Source organism: Gorilla gorilla, chromosome 3, assembly GCF_029281585.2.
Source record: "Gorilla gorilla gorilla isolate KB3781 chromosome 3, NHGRI_mGorGor1-v2.1_pri, whole genome shotgun sequence".
Lineage (NCBI taxonomy): Eukaryota > Metazoa > Chordata > Mammalia > Primates > Hominidae > Gorilla > Gorilla gorilla.
Window position 1 is genome coordinate 100,641,441 of NC_073227.2, and position 22,983 is coordinate 100,664,423.

The following is a 22,983-nucleotide window of genomic DNA, read 5'->3' on the forward strand; positions in this document are numbered from 1 at the left end:
GACACGGCAACCATCCGATTTCTCAATCTTTTCCCCACCTTTCCCCCCTTTCTATTCCACAAAACCGCCATTGTCATCATGGCCCGTTCTCAATGAGCTGTTGGGTACACCTCCCAGACGGGGTGGTGGCCGGGCAGAGGGGCTCCTCACTTCCCAGTAGGGGCGGCCGGGCAGAGGCGCCCCTCACCTCCCGGACGGGGCGGCTGGCCGGGCGGGGGGCTGACCCCCCCCCACCTCCCTCCTGGACGGGGCGGCTGGCCGGGCAGAGGGGCTCCTCACTTCCCAGTAGGGGTGGCCGGGCAGAGGCGCCCCTCACCTCCTGGACGGGGCGGCTGGCCAGGCGGGGGGCTGACTGCCCCACCTCCCTCCCGGACGGGGCGGCTGGCCGGGCGGGGGGCTGACCCCCCCACCTCCCTCCCGGACGGGGCGGCTGTACTCATATTTTCTACTAACCAGAGGATCAGAACTTTTAATTCATATAACGTAAAGGATGATTGGTAGGCATAGGGACATATATTTTTATTTTTTCTGGTGAGGACTATGCTGAGAATTAAAAACAAAATTATTTAGTAGTTTCTATATTATTCATAAATATTTTGAATAATGTTGCTATTAGGAAGCCAATCTTTAGTTTATGAAGAGTCTGGCATTCAGTTAGTAATGTTTCACTTGTAATTTTTAAATGAAACTGTCAAGTTATACCATTGACACAAAGAACTTATTTTGTCTACATTGTTAACTACTTGTGATCTCCTGGGAGCTGGGGTAAGCTAGAAAGAAATAGGCTTGCTGTAGTATCTATTTCAGGAGATGAGAGGAAAAACACCTATTTTAATGATCGAGTAGGACAAAGAGTTTCATGCATGACTTAGGAGAGGTAAATTGAAGGAAGGAAGGAAATTGTTCCGAAAAATTGGTACATGAACCAAGAATTTTGAAGGATTCGTTGTGTTTGTTTCAGGAAGCAAAGTTGATATCAGCTCCCCATTCCCACCACCTTTCTCATTTAAGCACCTCAGGGACATAGAGTTAAGTCAATGTGCTCCTCTTTCTATAGCATTATTACCATGAGTCCCTGCTAGGTTCTTTTTTAATTAAATTTTATTTTAAAATGTTTTCCCTCTTTATACCCCATTTATTTATTTAAATCAACACATTAAAAATTATATATATTTGTATGTATTTAATTTGCTTCATTTAATTGAAAAAATATATATATTTAGGGTATAAAAAGTGATGTTTTGATATATGTATACATTGTGGAATGATTAAATGAAGCTATTACATATCCATCATCTCACATCCCTATTACTGTTTATGATGAGAACAATTAATATCCACTCTTTCAGCAATTTTTGAGTATACTACACTTTATTATTAATGAAGCCACCATGCTGTGCCATACATCTTGAGAACTTATTCCTTCTGTGTGACTGAAACTTTACACCTTCACCAATATCTCATTTCCCATCCCTCTCCAGTCTCTGGCAACTATTTTCATCTCCATTTCTAATTACATTTCTCTTCGTCCACATACAACTACTCCAGAATATTTATTTTCTTTTGTTTTATTGTTTTCATACATTTAAACATATGGTTTTCTAGAAAAAAATCGTGATTACATTTATACAGAAATATGAATTACACTACATATACTATATTTCTTTTTTTTTTTTTTAATGACAACAACATTTATTGAGCAAGCCCCTGGCACATTTCATCATACTGGATCCCCAGGACAACCCTATGAGGTAGTTGTATTGTAAGCCCCATTGTACAGATGAGGAACACGGGGCTCAGAGAGGTGAAGTGACTTGCCCGAGGTCACAAGGCAAGTGCATGTCAACTCTTGGAATTGAAGCCAGATCTGTCTCACAGCTGCAGTCCAGCCGTGACACTTGAGTGCCTCCTAAAAGCCAAGATCACAGAGCTGTCTGAGGACGCTGTGGGGAACCGTCTGTGAAAAGGTCCAACAGATAAACTCCAAAGAGTTTATTGCAGGCTTCCTGAAGAGCAGCGGACTAGAGCCCACCCGGAGGCAGCCTGGAGGCAGAGTGGGCGGAACTGCCCTGTCTTCTCTCCCAGGAGACGCAACTACCAGCCTAGACCAGCGGGACGCTGGGCTGCTCAGGCTCCAGCCATCTCTCTCTCTTGCCGTGGCTCTGCCCGGAAACCGTGGGCGGCGCTGCCCCTGACCCCAGAATGTTGCAGGGCTTTCCAGCAGGAGAGGGGACACCGGAAGGCGGCCATGGGCCAAGGTTTATGAATGACATTCAGAAGGATTTCTGCCAATGGCTCGATGGTTCGCTTCCACTGGGAAGGATCTCCAGTCTACCCCCAGGGAGCCTGGACCCAAACATGAGCATCAGGCCTTCCCAGGAAACGGACACCCCGGGTCCGTCACTCTGAGGCCTCGATGTAGATGAGCACAGCGAGCATGACACATGGGCCCTCGGCCCCGGCCTGCAACCCCGCCAGAGCCAGGTTGGAGCCCAGCCCCTCAGCTGTCCAGGTACCACCAGCTCAGATTCCGTGCCCAGCGCACCACCCACGACGATGGAAAGCTCCGCGTTCAGCTCTACGAAGGGCAGCTTGCCCGGGACGGCCTTGGGCACCAGACCAGCCCCTGTGTCCTTCATCTCCTCCAGCCCCAGCGGGTCAGGCAAGGGGGTCACCACCTTGCGCCCACCACTGCTGCCACGGCGCGGGGCTGCCCTCTTCTCGCGGGCGGTGGTGGGGGGGTGCCACCGGGTTTGCAGGTCCTTGTCCTTCTGGGGGCCGAGACGACAGTGGTGATCTTTGAGGTATTTGTGGTGGAAAAAGCCCTTGGCACAGCCAGCACAGCGGAACTTGTAGTAGCCCGTGTGGGCGCGCAGGTGCTCGGCGAGGTGGGCATGGCGGCTGAAGGACCTGCTGCACAGGGCACATTGTGGAGCTTCATGCCGGAGTGGGAGAGGACATGGGCCTTCAGCTTGTCCGGCCGGTTGAACAACTTACCGCAGCCTGTGTGCGTCGATAAAGGGCATTTGTATTTCTTGAAGGGCTGGTGGATCAACATGTGTCTCTTCATTTTGTTCTTGCGGTTGAATGCGAACTAGCACACTGAGCATTTGTAGGGCTTCTCGCCTGAGTGGTTGTGAGCGCGCAGTTTGAGGTAATGCACCCGCCGAGAGGACTTCTTGCACACCTGGCCCTTGAACCTGCCCCCGCTGCGGTGGGTTGGCAGATGACGCTGCAGGTAGCGTTCACAAGGAAACACCTTCTAGCAGTGGGCAGGGGAAGTTGTGAGTGGCGGTCTGCAGGTGATGCTCCAGGGCCTCCGGGGTGGATATTTGTTGACACGTTTGACACACTTGTAGACGGCACTGCCCTTCTTGGGGCTGTGCTGTGGAAGGAGGCTGTGGGAGTACTGGTGCACGCCCAGGTCGTACAGCGGGGGTAAGTCCTTGTTGCAGAAGTGGCCGGGGTAGCTCAGCTCCTCCTGGTGGCTCTTGATGTGCTCCAGAAATGTGTCGAGCTTTGGGAACGTCTGGGCACAGCTTTTGACCACACACTTGTACACCTGCTCGTTCTTATGCTGGGTCATGTGAGACTTGAGCTGGAAATAGGTGCTGAACTTGCTGGGGCAGAACTGGAACAAGTAGGAGCTGTAGATGAGGACTACCTGCTTGGGTTTCCGGCTTGCCCCTTGCCCTCGCCGGCTGTGGGCAAGGCCTGGAGCTGTGGCGAGCTTGGTAGGGGCTGGCCCAACCCTGTGTTTTCCTCATCCTGCCTGCTGGGGTTCAGGGCCAAGACCTGTACAGTCACAGAGTTTCGAGACACAGTGCCACCACCGTGTCCTGAAGGCCATACCTTGTGGGTCTGCATGTGTTTCTTAACATTAGACTTCTGGGCAAAGGCACGGCCACACGCAATGCATTGGAAGGGCTTCTCACCTGTGTGGCTTCAGATGTGCTGCTGCAGGTCGAAGTTTTTGGTGAATGACTTGTCACAGTATGGGCACGTGAGTTTCTGAGACTTTGGCTTCCTTGTAGCTTCCAGGAGTCCCCTGGTACCTTTAGCCCATGGGGTCTTCAGCATTGGTGGAGAGTCAAAGGTGGCCATGGTGCCCCCGGTGGCACTGGTCATGGGGCAGCAGGGTTTGGTCCTTTGGGTGTGAATCCCAGTTTGCCAGGGCTGTACACTGTGGGGGGGGGGGGTATACTGGACCCTCCACACACTGGTTTGGCACCTCCAGGGGTGGGTAGGGCTGCATCCCCAGTGCCTGGATCTCCACCATTCCACTCCCAGCCAGGAGTGCAGCAGCACTGTACACCTTCACCACAGCATTCCCACCAGGATTGGGATGCCCAGGGGGGCCCAGGCTGTGGGGTGGAGGTGGTGAGGGCAGTGGTGGAGGAGGGGGTGAAGGCTGGGTGAGGTGGCTGGGCACAGAATGCATGTTCAGGCTGCTCTGCACAGGTCGCGGGCCCTAGGGCATGGGCTGGTCCAGGGATGTGAAGCCTGAAATGGCAGACATGAGCACGTCATTGCTTACCAAGATGTTCCCCTGGATCAGTGGGGACGGGGGCACTGTGATGTATGTAGAGATCTGGCAATCGGCAGGAGGCGAGGCCTGCTGGACCGCTGTGGGTGCTGCCGAAGGTGTGTAGACTGTGTAGATGCTGTTGGTGACCAGCGAGACTGTGGCCAGGTCGGGGGCATTTCTTTGGCACTGTTCCCACTTGTGGGTCATAAACACTGGCAGCGAGTTGAACTGCTTCTTACACTTCCCACAGAGAAAGACATCCTCATCATCCAATGGCTGGATAGCAGGGGGCGCATTGACACTCTGGCCTCTGGGATCAGGGACTGCTCCTTGGCCATCCAGTAATGATGGGACAGCTAGAATGGTCTGGTTGTCCATTCCCTCCAGGGCCTTAAAGATCACCTGCACCATCTTGGAGCCCCTATATTTCTTATAATTAATCAATAGATTTTTTGGGGAGGTAGGGTTTCTATGCTGTTAGTCATACCTGCAAACAATGATGTTTCTATTTCTTCTCTTCCCATCGTATTTCCTTAATTTATTTTTCTTTCTTTTTAAATTATTCTTGTAAGGCATTGTAGTACATGAATAAATGTAAGTATTAATAGTGTACCTTCCTTGTGTCGTTTTTTATTTTAAAGGGATAATGTCTACTATTTCCCTGTTTACAGTAATATGTGGGTGTGTACATGTGTTTTTGTGTGTTTAACATGGAAAGTTCTCTTTTATATGCTCTTTAATAAGTCAGATGATCATACCATTTTTTCTTCTTTATTAAGTGTTGAAAGACATTTAAGGAATTTCTAACACGAAATCCTCCTTTTATGCCTGGGATAACCTCAACTGGGTCATTTATTATCTCTATTATTCACTGCTGGATTGGGTTAGATAATAATTTATCTGGATTGTCTTTTGGATTTTCTACCCAGTATTATCTGCTAATCATTCCTACCTAGTATTACAATAATGAACAATTCTTCTCTTTAGAGCTTCACTTTCTAATCACCCTACACTCCAACTTACTCCATCTCTGGGTTTGAGTTAGTCTTTCCGAAGTCCCATTTTAAGAGTCTAAGGATTTATTAAAACACACTCCATTATCATAGTTCTGATCCCACACCTGGGAAATTAAAAATTAAGGCAATTTGCAGCTGTGGAAGATTGTAGTCCAAGCAAGAGACTTGTGCTTAGAGTGGCCAAAGACCAGATCAGAAATTGAATGGTATTTGAGGAGTAAATTAAAAAATTGAATATATTTTGTTTTAGTTGCATCAGGTCAAGATACTTTAGCCAAAATGTTTATTTGAGGAGAAAGGCTTGATTCTGTCATTGAGAAAACAAAATAGACTGAATGACTCGTATTCTGATACCACATTGGCTAACTGAGTTCATTACTTTGTGCCTTTATTGCTTAACTGATAATAAAAATAGCTAACCTTATTGAACACATTCAAATATTCAGACAGTACTAAAATCCTTGTATAAGCATTTACTATTTAATTCTTTAAACACATTTTATGGATGTTGAAATTGAGGCACAGAATTTTAAGAAAGTGCCTAAAGTCTTTCAATTAGCACATAGTAGAGCTGGAATTGAAATTGAAGCATAGTGTCTCCAGAGTCCCTGGTGGTTTCCAGTTTAATAATTGACAACCAGAGTGATTTTTCCAGAATTATTAACATAGATTTATTGAGGTAAAACTGACAAAAATTATACATATTTATAGTATGCAATGTGATGTTTTGAAATACATATACATTATGAAATGATTATTATAATCAAGCTTATTAACATTTCCATCACAATACCTTTATTTTATGGTGAGAATATTTAAGGTCTACTTTCTTAGCAAATTTCAAGTATACAATATGGTGTTATTAACTATAGTTGCTATTCCGTACACTGTATCTCCAGAACTTACTCGTTCTAGATTACTGAAACTGTATACCCTTTGACTGACATCTCCTGATTTACCCTACCCCCCAACCCCCTGGCAACCATCTGTTCTCTGCTTTTGAGTTTTACTTTTTATATTCCACATATAAGTGAGATCAAACAGTATTTGTCTTTCTGTGCCTGGCTTATTTCACTTGACATAATGTCCTCCAGGTTCATAGTGATGTTGCAGATGACAGGATTTTCTTCATTTTAAAGGCTGAGCAATTCCCTCCTCTCTCTCTCTCTCTCTCTGTATATATACACGTATATACGTATATGTGTGTGTATATATACATATATACACATACACGTATATACACACGTATACACACGTATATACACACGTATATACACACGTATATACACACGTACACACACGTATATACACGCGTGTACACACACGCGTGTGCACACGTATATACACGTATATACACGTATATACGTATACACGTATATACGTATATATACACATACACGTATGTATACGTATATACGTGTATATACACACATATATATACATATACACATATATACACACACACATATATTCTGCATTTTCTTTATGCATTCATCTATTGATGGACACTTAGGTTGATTCTGTATCTTGGTTCTTGTGAATAATGCTGCAGTGAATATGGGAGTGCAGATATCTTTTTAACATGATAATTTCATTTCCTTGTATACTCAGAACTTGGATTGCTGGATTATGTGGTAGTTCTATTTTTAATTTTTTGAGAATCTTCATAGTATTTTGCATAATGGGTATATCAAATTGTATTCCTACCAATAGTATGCAAGGATTTCCTTTTCTCCACATACTTGCCAAAGCTTGTTATCTTTTGTCTTTTTGATAATAGCCATTCTAACAGGTGTGAAGTGTTATCTCATTGTGGTTCTGATTTGCTTTCCCTGATGACTAGTGAAGTTGAGCACTTTTTCATAACAGTCACACACTGTATAACAACATTTTGGTCAATGACAGACTGCATATGCAAGGTGGTCCCATATGATTATAATGAACCTGAAAAATTCTTATTTCTTGGTGATGTCATAGTGCAATGCATTATTCATATGTTTGTGGTGATGCTGGTGTAAAGAAACTGCTGTGCTGCCAGTCATATAAAATTATGGCACAGATTCTGGGTGTGGTGGCTCATGCCTTTAATCCTAGCACTTTGGTAGGCTGAGATGGGAGTATTGCTTGATCCCAGGAGTTTGAGACCAGCCTGGGCAATATAGTGAGTCCCCCATCTCTACAAAAATTACAAAATTAGCCAGGCATGGTGGGACATGCCACAGACACTCAATGTCAGCAAGTGAAGAAAGCTAGGAAGCGGTGTGTACCCCACAAAGCCACAGGGGTGGAGCTGCCCAAGTCCATGGGAGCCCATCTCTTGCATCAGTGTGACGTGGAGTCAAAGGAGATCATTTTGGACCTCGTGACCTGCATTTGATACATGGAGTCAAAGGAGGTCATTTTGGAAATTTAAGATATGACTTCCCTATTGGATTTCTGACTTAGCCCTTTTCGGCCTTACAGGCCTTTCTTTGGCCTGTAGCCCTTTCATTTTGGCCGACTTCTTCCATTTGGAATGGGTGTATTTACCAGATGCCTTTACCTCCATTGTATCTAAGAAGTAACTAACTTGCTATTGATTTTACAGGCTCATAGGTGGAAGAGACTTGCCTTGTCTCAGATAAGACTTTGGGCTTGGACTTTTGGGTTAATACTAGAATGAGTTAAGACTTTGGGGGACTGTTGGAAGGACATGATTGTGTTTTGAAATGTGAGGACATGAGATTTGCGAGGTGCCAGGGACAGAATAGTATAGTTCGGCTGTGTCCCCACCCAAACCTCATCTTGAATTGTAATTCGAATTGTAATCCCCATGTGTTGGAGGTGGGATCTTGTGCAAGGCGATTACATCAAGGGAGTGGTTCCTCCATGCTGTTCTCATGATAGTGAGTGAGGTCTCACAAGATTTGATGGCTTTATTAATGGGTTTTTCCCTGCCTTCACTTGACACTTCTCCTTGCTGCCGTCATGTGAAGATGGATGTGTTTGCTTCCCCTTCTGCCATGATTGTAAGATTCCTAAGGCCTTCCCAGCCACGCTGAACTGTGAGTCAATTAAACTTCTTCCTTTTATAAATTACCCAGTCTTGGGTATGTCTTTATTAGCAGCATGAGAATGGACTAATACAGACCCTATCTCAAAAATGAAAAAAAAAGTGTAGCATATATAATTGTGTATAGTACATACTACTTGATAATATTAACAAATGATTATTTTACTGGTTTATGTATTTAATATACTATTTATCATTATTTTAGAGTGCACTCCTTCTACTTATTAAAAAAAAATTAACTGTAAAACAGCCTCAGGCAGGTCCTTCAGGAAATATTCAGAAGAAGATATTGTTATCATAGGAGATGACAGCTCTATGGCTGTTATTACCCCTGAAGACTTTCCAGTGGGATGAGACTTGGAGAGGGAAGACAGTGATATTGATGATCCTGACCCTGTGTAGGCTTAGGCTAATGTGTGAGCATAATGTTTATGTCTTAGTTTTTTAACAAAAAAGTTTTAAAAGCAAAAAATAAAATACAAATTTTAAAAATAGAAAAATGCCTGTAGAATCAGGATATTAAAAAAAGAAAATATTTTATGCAATTGTACAGTGATTCTCTGTTTTAAGCTAAATGTATTACAAAAGAGACAGAAAAGTAAAAAATTGTAAAAGTTTATAAAATAAAAAGTTACAGTAAGCTAAGATTAATTTATTAAGAAAGAATAACAACTTTGTGTAAATTTAGTGTAGCCTAGTGCAGTGTTTATAAAGCCTACAGTACAGTAATGCATTAGGCTTTCACATTCACTCACCACTGACTCACTGACTCACTGACTCACTGAAAGCAACTTCCAGTCCTGCAAGCCCCATTCATAAGTGCCCTATACATGTATATAATTTTTCATTTTTTTATGCTATATTTTTACAGTACCTTTTCTATGTTTAGATACACAAATACTTATTATTGTGTTCCAATTGCCTGCAGTATTCAGTACAGTAACATGCTGTACATGTTTTTAGCCTGGGGTAATAGGCTATACCATATAGTTTAGGTGTGTGGTAGGCTATACCATCTAGGTTTGTGTCAGTACACTCTATGATGTTCAAACAGCTACAAAATCATCTAATGACACATTTCTCAGAATGTATTCCTGTTATTAAGTAATGCATGACTGTACCTGTTGACCATTTGTATGTTGATATGGTTTGGCTCTGTGTCCCCACTCAAATCTCATCTAAATTTTAATCCCCATAATCCCCACGTGTCAAGAGAGAGACTTGGTGGGAGGTGATTGGATCATGGGGGCAGCTTCCCCCATTCTGTTCTCAAGATAGTGACTGAGTTCTCATGAGATCTGATGGTTTCATAAGTGTTTGACAGTTCCTCCTTCACACGCTCTCTTTCCTGTTGCCTTGTGAAGAAGGTACTTGCTTCTTATTCACCTTCCACCATGATTGTAAGTTTCCTGAGGCATCTCCAGGCAAGTGGAACTGTGAGTCAATAAAACCTCTGCCCTTTATATATTACCCAGTCTCTGGTACTTCTTTATAGCAGTGTGAGAAGGGACTAATACATATGTCTTCTTTTGAAAAATATCCGTTCAGATCCTTTGACTATTTTCTAATGGGGTTGTTTGTTCTCTTGTGATTGAGTGAATTCCTTATACATTTTGAATATTAACTCTTTTTCAGATGTATGGTTTGTATAATTTTTCTCTCATTCTGTAGGTTGTTCCTTGGCTGTACAGAGTTTTTTTTTTTTTTAATTAGATGCAGTCCCATTTGTCTATTTTTGTTTTCTGTGCTTTTGGGGACTTATCTAAGAATTTATTTCTTCCTCCAATATCAAGAAGCTTTTTACCTATGTTTTTCTCTAGTATTTTTGCAGTTTCAGTTTCTTACGTATAAGTCATTAATCCATTTTGAGTTGGTTTTTATACATAGGGTGATATAAAGGTCTAATTTCATTCTTCCACATGCAGAGAATCAGTTTTCCAAACAAAATTTTTTGAAGAGAATGTCCTTTCCCCAATGTGTGTTCTTGGCACTTTCTGCAAGGATCAATTGACCATAAATATGTGCATTTTTTTTTCTGTTCTGGTTCGTCGGCTTGTATGTCTGTTTTTATGCTGGTACCATGCTGTTTTGATAGCCATTGTTTTGTAGCATATTTTGAAATCAGGTGATGTGATACCTCCAGCTTTGCTCTTTTTGCTCAAGATTTCTTTGGCTATTTGGGGTCTTTCGTGATACCATAAAACTTTACAACATTTTTTTTCTATTTCTGTGAAAATTCCATTGGAACTTTGAGAAAGTCAGTATAGAATTGGTGGATTAAGTTGGAAAATATGCACATTTTTGACAATATTAATTATTCTAATTCATGAACATGTGATATCTTTTTATTTGTGTCCTCAAATGTTTTCATCAGTTTTATAGTTTTTAATATATAGATACTAATGTTTTATCTCATTGGTTATTTCTATGTATTTTATTTTCATGCTATTGTAAATGGGATCTTTCCTTAATTTCATTTTTTGGATAGTTTGTTGTTAGTGTATACAAACATAATTGATTTTTCTATGTTGATTTTGTATACGGAAAATGTACTAAATTTATTAGTTCTAGTAATTTTTGGTGGAGTTTTTAAGCAAATGTCACCTGCAAGGAGAGACAGCTTTACTTTTTATTTTCTGATTGAATGTCTTTTAAAATTTTTGTTATTATTTGTTCTTGCCTAATTGCTGTGGCTAAAGCTTCCAGAAGTATACTGAATAGAAGTGGCAAGAGTGGTCATCCTTTTCTTATTCCTGATATTAGAGGAAAGCTTTTCACCAATGGATGTGATGTAGCTGTATTTGAGGTACATTTCTTCTATACCAAACTTGTTGAGAGTTTTTATCATAAAAGTATTTTAAAACATTGTTTAAAGATCAAAGTTTAAGGAAGAAGCATAAAGATTATGTTTAATGAGTCCTAACCTGATTATTACAAGTTATTAGATAAAAGATCTGATTTAAAAATGGGATGATGTAAGTAAACTTATGGCAGTTAGCTTCTTGCTATTTTTAACAATTTGGACTGAAGTATTAAAACTAAATTCAAGCCCATGAAACTGCTCATTTTTAATAAATTCATTGAATCAATCATTTACAACTATAGTAGTAAACATTCTTCAAAATGTAATTTTTCCTTCAGTTACTGGTGACTGCATTAATTATAGTTTAACAGAAAATAATTGACTAAGCTTAGAAAACCTAAAAAAAGGTTTATTTTCTGCACATACACACAAATACACACACAATGTCTTTCTCTCCTTTCTTTTACTCTTCTCTGCCTTTTATAGGCTTAGAGCCACTACTGACAGAAAATAAGTAAATAGAGCAATAGATGTCTTCCATTGCACTATGTGTCACTGCCAAGTTTGTCAGCATTCTCAATTTGCTTAGTTGATAAATTATTTTTCGTGTTTGTTTTTATTTCTATTTAATGGGAAAATTCTTTAAAATATAACCGTGTATTTGGTCTAAGGGAATGGTGATAAAAACCCACTACAATGGTCCTTTGCCTCTTTTAGAGTTAGAGATGTTCATTTCCAGCACTCAATAAATACTAGGGAGAGGTGTCAGGAGATGCATAAACAGAATTTCTTCCAGTTTTTTTATGAGCCGGCTCAGTATACCATAACAGCAAACACCCATGTTTGCCTCAATCACATTTTTGTAAACAATCACTGAGATAATATGTGTAATGAGATAATACATTTTATATTTACAATATTCAGTTACTGAGTTCTAAACATTTGTACAGTGTATTTTATTAGCATTGGTATTACTATGAAGGATGGGGAATATACAATGAATTCTTTTTAGTGTACATTAACCTGCTAGTAGATTTATTCTAATCAAGGTGATTATAAGTGAGCTGCCTAGTTTGATTTCTTTTTAAAATTTAAATTTTGAGATAATCATGTGGTTTTTGTCTTTGGTTCTGTTTATATGCTGGATTACGCTTATTGATTTGCATATGTTGAACCAGCCTTGCATCCCAGGGATGAAGCCCACTTGATCATGGTGGATAAGCTTTTTGATGTGCTGCTGGATTTGGGTTGCCAGTATTTTATTGAGGATTTTAGCATCGATGTTCATCAGAGATATTTGTCTAAAATTCTCTTTTTTTGTTGTGTCTCTGCCAGGCTTTGGTATCAGGATGATGCTGACCTCATAAAATGAGTTAGGGAGGTTTCCTTCTTTTTCTATTGATTGGAATAGTTTCAGAAGGAATGGTACCAGCTCCTCCTTGTACCTCTGGTAGAATTTGGCTGTGAATCCATCTGGTCCTGGACTTTTTTTGGTTGGTAGGCTATTAATTATTGCCTCAATTTCAGAGCCTGTTATTGGTCTATTCGGGGATTCAACTTCTTCCTGGTTTAGTCTTGGGAGGGTGTATGTGTCCAGGAATTTATCCATTTCTTCTAGATTTTCTAGTTTATTTGCGTAGAGGTTATAGTATTATTGATGGTAGTTTGTATTTCTGTGGGATCGTGGTGATATCCCCTTTATCATTTTTTATTGCATCTTTTTGATTCTTCTTTCTTTTCTTCTTTATTAGTCTTGCTAGCGGTCTATCACTTTTGTTGATCTTTTCAGAAAACCAGCTCCTGGATTCATTGATTTTTTGAAGGGTTTTTTTGCGTCTCTATCTCCTTCAGTTCTGCTCTGATCTTAGTTATTTCTTGCCTTGTGCTAGCTTTTGAATGTGTTTGCTCTTGCTTCTCTAGTTCTTTTAATAGTGATGTTAGGATGTCAAATTTAGATCTTTCCTGCTTTCTCTTGTGGGTATTTAGTGCTATAAATTTCCCTCTACACACTGCTTTAAATGTGTCCCAGAGATTCTGGTATGTTGTGTCTTTGTTCTCATTATCTCAATAGATGCAGAAAAGGCCTTTGACAAAATTCAACAACCCTTCATGCTAGAAACTCTCAATAAATTAGGTATTGATGGGACATATCTCAAAATAATAAGAGCTATTTATGACAAACCCACAGCCAATATCATACTGAGTGGGCACAAACTGGAAGCATTCCTTTGAAAACTGGCACAAGACAGGGATGCCCTTTCTCACCACTCGTATTCAACATAGTGTTGGAAGTTCTGGCCAGGGCAATCAGGCAGGAGAAAGAAATAAAGGGTATTCAGTTAGGAAAAGGGAAAGTCAAATTGTCCCTGTTTGCAGATGACATGATTGTATATTTAGAAAACCCCATCATCTCAGCCCAAAATCTCCTGAAGCTGATAAGCAACTTCAGCAAAGTCTCAGGATACAAAATCAATGTGCAAAAATCACAAGCATTCTTATACACCAATAACAGACAAACAGGGAGCCAAATCATGAGTGAACTCCCATTCACAATTGCTTCAAAGAGAATAAAATACCTAGGAATCCAACTTACAAGGCATGTGAAGGACCTCTTCAAGGAGAACTAAAACCACTGCTCAATGAAATAAAAGAGGATACAAACAAATGGAAGATCATTCCATGCTCATGGATAGGAAGAATCAATATTGTGAAAGTGGCCATACTGCCCAAGGTAATTTATAGATTCAATGCCGTCCCCATCAAGCTACCAATGACTTTCTTCACAGAATTGGGAAAAACTACTTTAAAGTTCATATGGAACCAAAAAAGAGCCTGCATTGCCAAGTCAATCCTAAGCCAAAAGAACAAAGATGGAGGCATTACGCTACCTGACTTCAAACTATACTACAAGGCTACAGTAACCAAAACAGCATGGTACTGGTACAAAAACAGAGATATAGACCAATGGAACAGAACAGAGCCCTCAGAAATAATACCACACATCTACAACCATCTGATCTTTGACAAACTTGACAAAAACAAGAAATGGGGAAAGGATTCCCTATTTAATAAATGGTTCTGGGAAAACTGGCTAGCCACATGTAGAAAGCTGAAACTGGATCCCTTCCTTACATCTTATACTAAAATTAATTCAAGATGGATTGAAGACTTAAATGTTAGACATAAAACCATAAAAACCCTAGAATAAAACCTAGGCAATACCATTCAGAACATAGGCATGGGCAAGGACTTCATGTCTAAAACACCGAAAGCAATGACAACAAAAGCCAAAATTGACAAATGGGATCTAATGAAACGAAAGAGCTTCTGCACAGCAAAAGAAACTACCATCAGAGTGAACAGGCAACCTACCGAATGGGAGAAAAGTTTTGCAATCTACTCATCTGACAAAGGGCTCATATCCAGAATCTACAAAGAACTCAAACAAATTTACAAGAAAAAAACAAACAACTCCATCAAAAAGTGGGTGAAAGATATGAACAGACACTTCTCAAAAGAAGACATTTATGTAGCCAGCAGACACAGGAAAAAATGCTCATCATCACTGGCCATCAGAGAAATTCAAATCAAAACCACAATGAGATACCATCTGACACCAGTTAGAATGGCTATCATTACAAATTCAGGAAACAACATGTGCTGGAGAGGGTGCAGAGAAATAGGAACACTTTTGCACTGTTGGTGGGACTGTAAACTAGTTCAACCATTGTGGAAGACACTGTTGCGATTCCTCAAGGATCTAGAACTAGAAATACCATTTGACCCAGCCATCCCATTACTGGGTATATACCCAAAGGATTATAAATCAGGCTGCTATACAGACACATGCACACGTATGTTTATTGCAGCACTATTCACAATAGCAAAGACTTGGAACCAACCCAAATGTCCATCAATGATAGACTGGATTAAGAAAATGTGGCACATATATACCATGGAATACTATACGGCCATAAAAAAGGATGAGTTCATGTCCTTTGTAGGGACATGGATGAAGCTGGAAACCATCATTCTCAGCAAACTATTGCAAGGGCAAAAATCCAAACACCGCATGTTCTCACTCATAGGTGGGAATTGAACAACGAGAACACTTGGACACAGTAAGGGGAACATCACACACCAGGGCCTGTTTTGAGGTGGGGGAGTGGGGAGGGATAGCATTAGGAGGTACACCTAGTGTAAATGACGAGTTAATAGGTGCAGCACACCAACATGACATATGTATACCTATGTAACAAACCTGCATGTTGTGCACGTGTACCCTAGAACTTAAAGTATAATAAAAAAACATTTAAATGTTGTGACCGTTTTCAAATGTAGACTTATTTCTTGATTTGGCATGACTTATACATTCTAAACCAGAGGCGTTTTTTGGTTTAAGAGGTTAAAAGAATATATATTACATCCTTGAAAGTAATTAACATTATAGTAATACTAGACTTTTAAAATTAAAATTTAATTCCTCTATTTGTTGGATTTTTGCCAACTTGTAATGTTATAAGTTTTGAAATGTGTGCTTTACTTACTTTATATATTGTCTGTCTCTTTATGTCTATATGTTGATATAGATGCAATTAGATATATAAAGTTTCACTGAAGTGAATAATTTGACAGTCGACTGATCCGAGTGTATTTTGTATATGATATAATAGTAGTAGTATTTTAACTATCCTTTGCTGATGTGTGTCAGGCACTGGGGAGGAGTTTACATGTTTTAACTTGTTTAACGCTCACAACTATCTTGATAGACATGAAATTTTCTCCATTTCACAAATGGGGAAACTGAGTTGATATGGCTTGGTTGTGCCCCCACCCAAATCTCAGCTTGAATTGTATCTTCCAGAATTCCCACGTGTTGTGGGAGGGACCCAAGGGGAGTTAATTGAATCATGAGGGTTTGTGTTTCCTTGTTATTCTTGTGATAGTGAATAAGTCTCACGAGATCTGATGGGTTTATCAGGGGTTTCTGTTTTTGCTTCTTCCTCATTTTCTCTTGCTACCGCCATGTAAGAAGTGCCTTTCACCTCCCATCATGATTCTGAGGCCTCCCCAGTGGAATTGTCCATCCAATTAAACCTCTTTTTTCTTCCCAGTCTCAGGTATGTCTCTATTAACAGCATGAAAATAAAGTAATACAGTAAATTGGTACCAGTAAAGTTGGGCGTTGCTGAATAGATACCTGAAAATATATAAGTGACTTTTGAACTGGGTAACAGGCAGAGGTTGGAACAGTTTGGAGGGCTCAGAAAAAGTCAGGAAAATGTGAGAAAGTTTGGAACTTCCTGGACACTTGTTGAATGGCTTTGCCCAAAATGCTGACAGTGGTATAGACAATAAGGTCCAGGCTGAGATGGTCTTAGATGGAGATGAGCAACTTGTTGGGATCTGGAGTAAAGTGACTGTTGCTATGTTTCATCAAAGAGACTGGTGGCATTTTGCCCCTGCCCTAGACATTTGTGGAACATTGAACTTGAGAGAGATGATTTAGGGTATCTGGTGGAAGAAATTTCTAAACATCAAAGCATTCAAGAGGTTATTTGGGTACTATTAAAGGCATTCAGTTTTATAAAGGAAGCAGAGTGTAAAAGTTTGGAACATTTGCAGCCTGACTATGCAATAGAAAAGAAAAGCCCATTTTCTGGGGAGAAATTCAAGCTGGCTGCAGAAATTTGCATAAGTAGCAAGAAGCCTAATGTTAATCCCCAACACCGTGGGGAAAACGTCTCCAGGCCATGCCAGAGACCCTCACAGCAGCCCCTCCCATCACAGGCCCAGAGGTTCAGGAGGTAAAAATGGTTTAGTGGACTGGGCCCAGGGTTCTCGTGCTGTGTGCAGACTAGGGACTTGGTGTCCTATGTCTCAGCTGCTCCAGCCATGGCTGAAAGGGGCCAATGTACAGCTTGGGCTGTGGCTTCAGAGGGGGGGAAGCCCCAAGTCTTCGCAGCTTCCACATGGTGTCGAGCCTGTGGGTATACAGAAGTCAAGAATTGAGGTTTGGGAACCTCCACCTGGATTTCAGAAGATGTATGAAAACGCCTGAATGCCCAGGCAAAAGTTTGCTGCAGGGGCAGGGCCTTCATGGAGAACCTCTGCTAGGGCAATGTGGAAGGGAAATGTGGGGTCAGAGCCCTCCCCAAGCAGAGTCCCTACTGGGTCACTGCCTAGTGGAGCTGTGAAAAGAGGGCAACCATCCTCCAGATCCCAGAATCGTACATCCACAGGCAGCTTGCACTGTGCACTTGAAAAAGCCATAGACACTCAATGCCAGCCCATGAAAGCAGTCGGGAAGGAGGTTGTACCCTGCAAAGCCACAGGGATGGAGCTGCCAAGACCATGGGAACCCACGTCTTGAATCATTGTGACCTGGATGTGAGAGCTGGAGTCAAAGGAGATCATTTTGGACCTTTAAAATTTGACTGCCCCACTGGATTTTGGATTTGCACAGGCCCTGTAACCCCTTTGTTTTGGCCAATTTCTCCCTTTTGGAATGGCAATATTTACCCAATACCTGTACCCCCATTGCATCCAGGAAGTAACTAGCTTGCTTTTGATTTTATAGGCTCATAGGCAGAAGGGACTTGCCTTATCTCAGATGAGACTTTAGGCTGTGGACTTTTGGATTAATGCTGAACTGAGTTAAGACTTTGCGGGACTGTTAGGAAGGCATGATTTGTTTTGAAATGTGAGGAAATGAGATTTGGATGGGCCAGGGGTGGAATGATATGATTTGGCTGTGTCCCCACCCAAATCTCAACTTGAATTGCATTTCCCAGAATTCCCACGTGTTGTGGGAAGAACCCAGAGGGGAGGTAATTCAATCATGGGGGCTGGTCTTTCCCATGCTATTCTCATGATAGCGAATAAGTATCATGAGATCTGATGGGTTTATCAGGGATTTCCACTTTTGCCTCTCTCATTTTCTGTTGCCACCACCATGTAAGCATGCCTTTTGTCTCCCACCATGATTCTGAGGCCTTCCTAGCCATGTGGAACTGTAAGTCCAATTAAAACTCCTTTTCTTCCCAGTCTTGGGTATGTCTTTATCAGCAGCATGAAAACAAACTAATACATGAGTACACAGAGTTTATATCCAAGTTTATACAACCAATAAAAGGCAGAAGTAGGATGAAGACTCTAGCTTTCTGGTATCAGAGCAAACTGCTCTGGATTTCTAACAATATTCTCCTGCCTCATATAACAAAATTAGACAATATATAATCTATCTTCAGATTGTAGCCTCTTGCTTAGTCATTATTCCATGTATTCTCAATCATAGAAATCATATGACTGAACAATATTAAGGTAAAATTATAAGCACTGAGTACCACCTGACAATATTGGGTTTGAAAAGGATGTCATGAAATGCAGGTTTGTCTTTATCAGAGTCTAAGTAGCCTGTTTAATTCACTCTAAATAGGAGATTAGGCAATGGAGCTTTTGGTGACTAAACATTCATGTCCTTAATATGTTTATTTAACACAATATTAAATCAGTTTTGAAAAGGTGCAGGTGTATTTGGGTAGCTTTTCTCTCTAAGTAGTGAATTTGCAAAATTAGCAAAAATGTTTTTGCACTTGGATTTGGATAGCGATAACAAATTTTCTCAGCCTAAGAAAAAACCGGAACTCTGACTTAAAATTTTTCTCTGTGATTTCAAAATGTTTTAACTCTAAGTAGCCTTGGAGAAGCTCACAACAATAAATACATTTGTTTACATAAGTGCTGAAAAAATTTCCTTTTAATAGAAATAGTTGCTCTTTGCAATAAGCAAATAATCTTCAAGCAAAGAAGATACAGTATAGGAAATAACTTATTTGTGGATTCTAAGGCTGTTATCCCTAAGTTTAAAATGATTCTGCTGTTTTGAATCTTGTTCATCCTTTTTTTCCCAATACAAACTGTTAGCTCTGATTTTAATTCATTTGTGAACATGAAGACTACTCCTAACACAGGCCCTTTGCATTTGCTATTCTTTCTGCTTGAAAAGCTCTTCTGTCTGATCCATCAGTATATGACTGGCTCCTTCTTGTTGTTCTGATTTTAGTTCATATGTCATCTTTCAATTAGTTCCCCAACTGTTCATCTAAACCAGCCACCCAGTCACATACTACAACATTGCTCTATTTTATTTTTCTCTGAGGTCTCATTACTTTATATATTTTTGTTTGCATTGATTGATTAATATATGCAATGTTTTTCTCCTTAACTGCATTTAAGCTCCATACGAGCAAATATCTTTTCTCTTTGCTCACCTCTGTCTTATCAGAATCAGTCATAGCACCTGTTAAATATTAGGTTGTCAACTACTAGTAGATAAATCACTTTTTGATTTAAGACTTGAGAGTGCCAGTTTTTATATGTATTATGAACAAGGTAGCAGTAAGATTATTTGTCATTCATTTTGCTACACTAATGTTTAGTCAGAATTGACAATGGGGTCCTACGTATGATACCCGTGGCCTAGCCTAAGAAGTAAATGATTTAAATTATGCAGTTTGAACATACATGATTTAAAAAATCACATTACAAAAACCTACACCTACATATATCTTTTAAAAACTTATTTCAGTGTACAATTATGTGCTTAGGAAAATTGCTCCCAAGTGAAATTGCTGGGTCAATGGTGATATAGCAATTGTAGCCATCTAAGTATGTAATATTATCATATACATATATATATATACACACACAATATAATTCCTATTTTTTATTTGTGATAAAGTACACATGTAACATTAAATTTACCATCTTAACCATTTTTAGTGCAGAGTTCAGTGGTATTAATTATACTCACCTTGTTGTGCACCCTATCTCTGGAGCTTTTCACTTTGTAAAGCTAAAACTTCTTACCTTCATAGGAGTTGTTGTTCATACAACTCTTCATTTGCTTATTCTCCAGCTCCTAGCAACTTTATTCTACTTTCTGTTTCTATGAATCTGACTACTCGAGGTACCTCATCTAAGTGGAATCACACAGTATTGCCTTGTTTTGTGACTGGCTTATTTGACTTAATGTCCTCAAGGATTGTCCATGTTGTAGCATCTACCAAAATTTCCTTCATTTTTGAGGCTGAATAATATTCCGTTCTTTGTATATACTACATTTTGTTTATCCATTCATTTATTAATAGACACTTGGGTTGCTTCTATCTTTTGGCCTTTGTGAATGGTGCTACTATGGACATAGATGTACAAATATTTCTTTGAGAGCATGCTTTCAGTCTTTTGGATATATGCCTGTTAGTGGGATTGCTGTATCATAGTATTTTTAGTTTTAGTTTTTTTAGGAACCATCATACTTTTTTCATAGTAGCTGCAGCATTTGACATTTCCACCAACAGTGCACAAGTGTTCCAATTTCTCTGCATCCAAGTCAACGCTTCTTATTTTCTGATATTTTAATAGTAACCATTCTGATGGGTGTGAGGAGTAGCAGTTACATACTGACATATATCGTCAAACAAATGTCTCTTAGTAGAACCTGGAAATTATACTAGGGTTGTTATAGGAGGTATGGACAATTGTGGGATGTGAAGCTTTGAACATGGCCAGTTTCCATACCTGCCCAATATGAATGTCATTTCTTTGCCCCTGAGCTGCAAGAACTTCTGCAGGAAAAACATACCAGACGCTGGCCTGTTAGCAGTGTGGCTTCTGTTCTTCTAAGCAGACTGATGCCGTGTCTTGCCTGTGGTAGTCTCAAGAATCAGTGTTTAGATGAGCCTAAGAAGATTCCTGATGGGGATTACAAAACTCTAATACTGTATGGCGTTAGATCAAGACTAAATGCTTTGTTTTCTCTTGACATTTTACATATAATTTGCAGGAATGTTGTATGCTTTTGATTTTCTCTTTATGAAATGGTAATAATAATACATTTCCCATTAAATCTTTAAATATTCATTAATAACTTTTGAGGTCACTCAAATATATAATTGACTTTATCTCAGAATGTATTTTGTGTGTATAATGCTTATGTTCTCTCAATTTGCAATTTCAAAAAATAAGGAAAAGAGTAAAAACACATTAAGTACATATTTGCACATTTAGAATGGGGTACTTCTTATGGTTTTTATATTAGTATATATACTAATATATTGTATGTTATTATTAGTATATTAGTATTTAAGCACATCCTTCTGCAAATATCTAAATTAGTAGCAGTGCTTCAAATATGCCAACCGGCATACAATTTATACAAGGAATATGAATATAAAACTGGAACTGATTCTAAAATTCACTAGATGAAATAGATTGTATAATTTTCTGAAGAGTACATTATTTTTGTCCATTTCAGAGTCCCTTTTCAGCTCCTGAAAAATTATTAGCTGTTTCTGATATAGTTATTAGATACAGCCATGACAGTAGTTATTAATGATATAAACTCACATGTTCTTATTATTAGCTCATAGAAAATGATAGCATTATGGGTTATGTTTTTACTGTATCTACTCCTCACGATAGATCATGTCATGACTGAATAAAACTCCAAAACAAAACAACAACAAAAAACCTAATGTCCCACACAAGACCAAAGAGGAATGATTTTTGATAGAAATAAAAATGTTAGTATATTGATTTAGGGTATGGTCAGTAGGAAGATTATTTAATAAACCTTGTACATTTGTTTCCAAAGTGTCAAACTAGTATGTGATGGACTTTATACATTTGCTTCAAAATGTCAAAGGCCTAGTTCAACAGAGCCTTAAATCTCAGGAAGAGATATGTGGTGTTGGCTGAAGTTCTGCATTTCTTTGTGGGTGTCAGATTCATACTCTATCCATTCCTAATACAAACCTTTTTTAAGTGTAATTTTTATTTTTTGAGACAAGGCTCACTCTGTCACCCAGGCTAGAGCACAGTGATATAACCATGGTTCACTGCAGCCTCAATCTTCAGCTGTAAGGAATCCTCCCACCTCAGCCACCAAAGTAGCTGGGACCATAGGCTCATGCCACCACACCCAGCTCATTTTGTTTACTTTTTTTAGAGATGAGGTCTCACCGTATTTCCCAGGCTGGTCTCAAATGTCTGGACTCAAGAGATTCTCCCATCTTAGTTAGTCTCCCAAAGCGCTGGGATTACAGGTATGAACCACTGTGCCCAGCCCCTAGTACAAACTTAATGTTATATATCATTTACGTCTATCAGGTCAAAAAAAATTTCAAAGTCCAATACTAGTGAAACCCTTCACAATATTAATATGCAACTTGTTGATTATCTATTGTGTTAAAGCTATTGATAGGCATCTCATTTGGCTCCCACAACAACCTTGAAAGGTAAGTGTGCTCATCTCCATTACATAGGTGATAGTAATGAGGCACAGACAAGGTAAGCAACAACTTACCTAAAATCAGTCAGTTAGTGGTAGGGCTCTGTATGTTTCCAAAATCTGGGCAATACCATTTCTACATGGTTTTTTTTAAACCAAAATAGCAAAATTTTATATTACTCTAGGTTAATATTCTCAAGATATGAGCAACTTAGCTATGCTGCCTAATAGTAGTCAATGAGGTTAAATTAACTGGTGTTATCACTGAGATGGAATAAAACAAAATAAATA

General features: G+C 39.8%; 1 protein-coding gene and 1 pseudogene across 1 annotated transcript in view; one reads left to right on the forward strand and one right to left on the reverse strand.

Moving 5' to 3' along the window:
• Positions 1-22,983, forward strand: part of CFAP299 (cilia and flagella associated protein 299) — a 649,304-nt gene that overhangs the window by 52,021 nt on the left and 574,300 nt on the right. The gene's annotated exons all lie outside the window — the stretch shown is intronic.
• LOC101135392 (zinc finger protein 341-like) lies at positions 2,401-4,963 on the reverse strand (annotated as a pseudogene).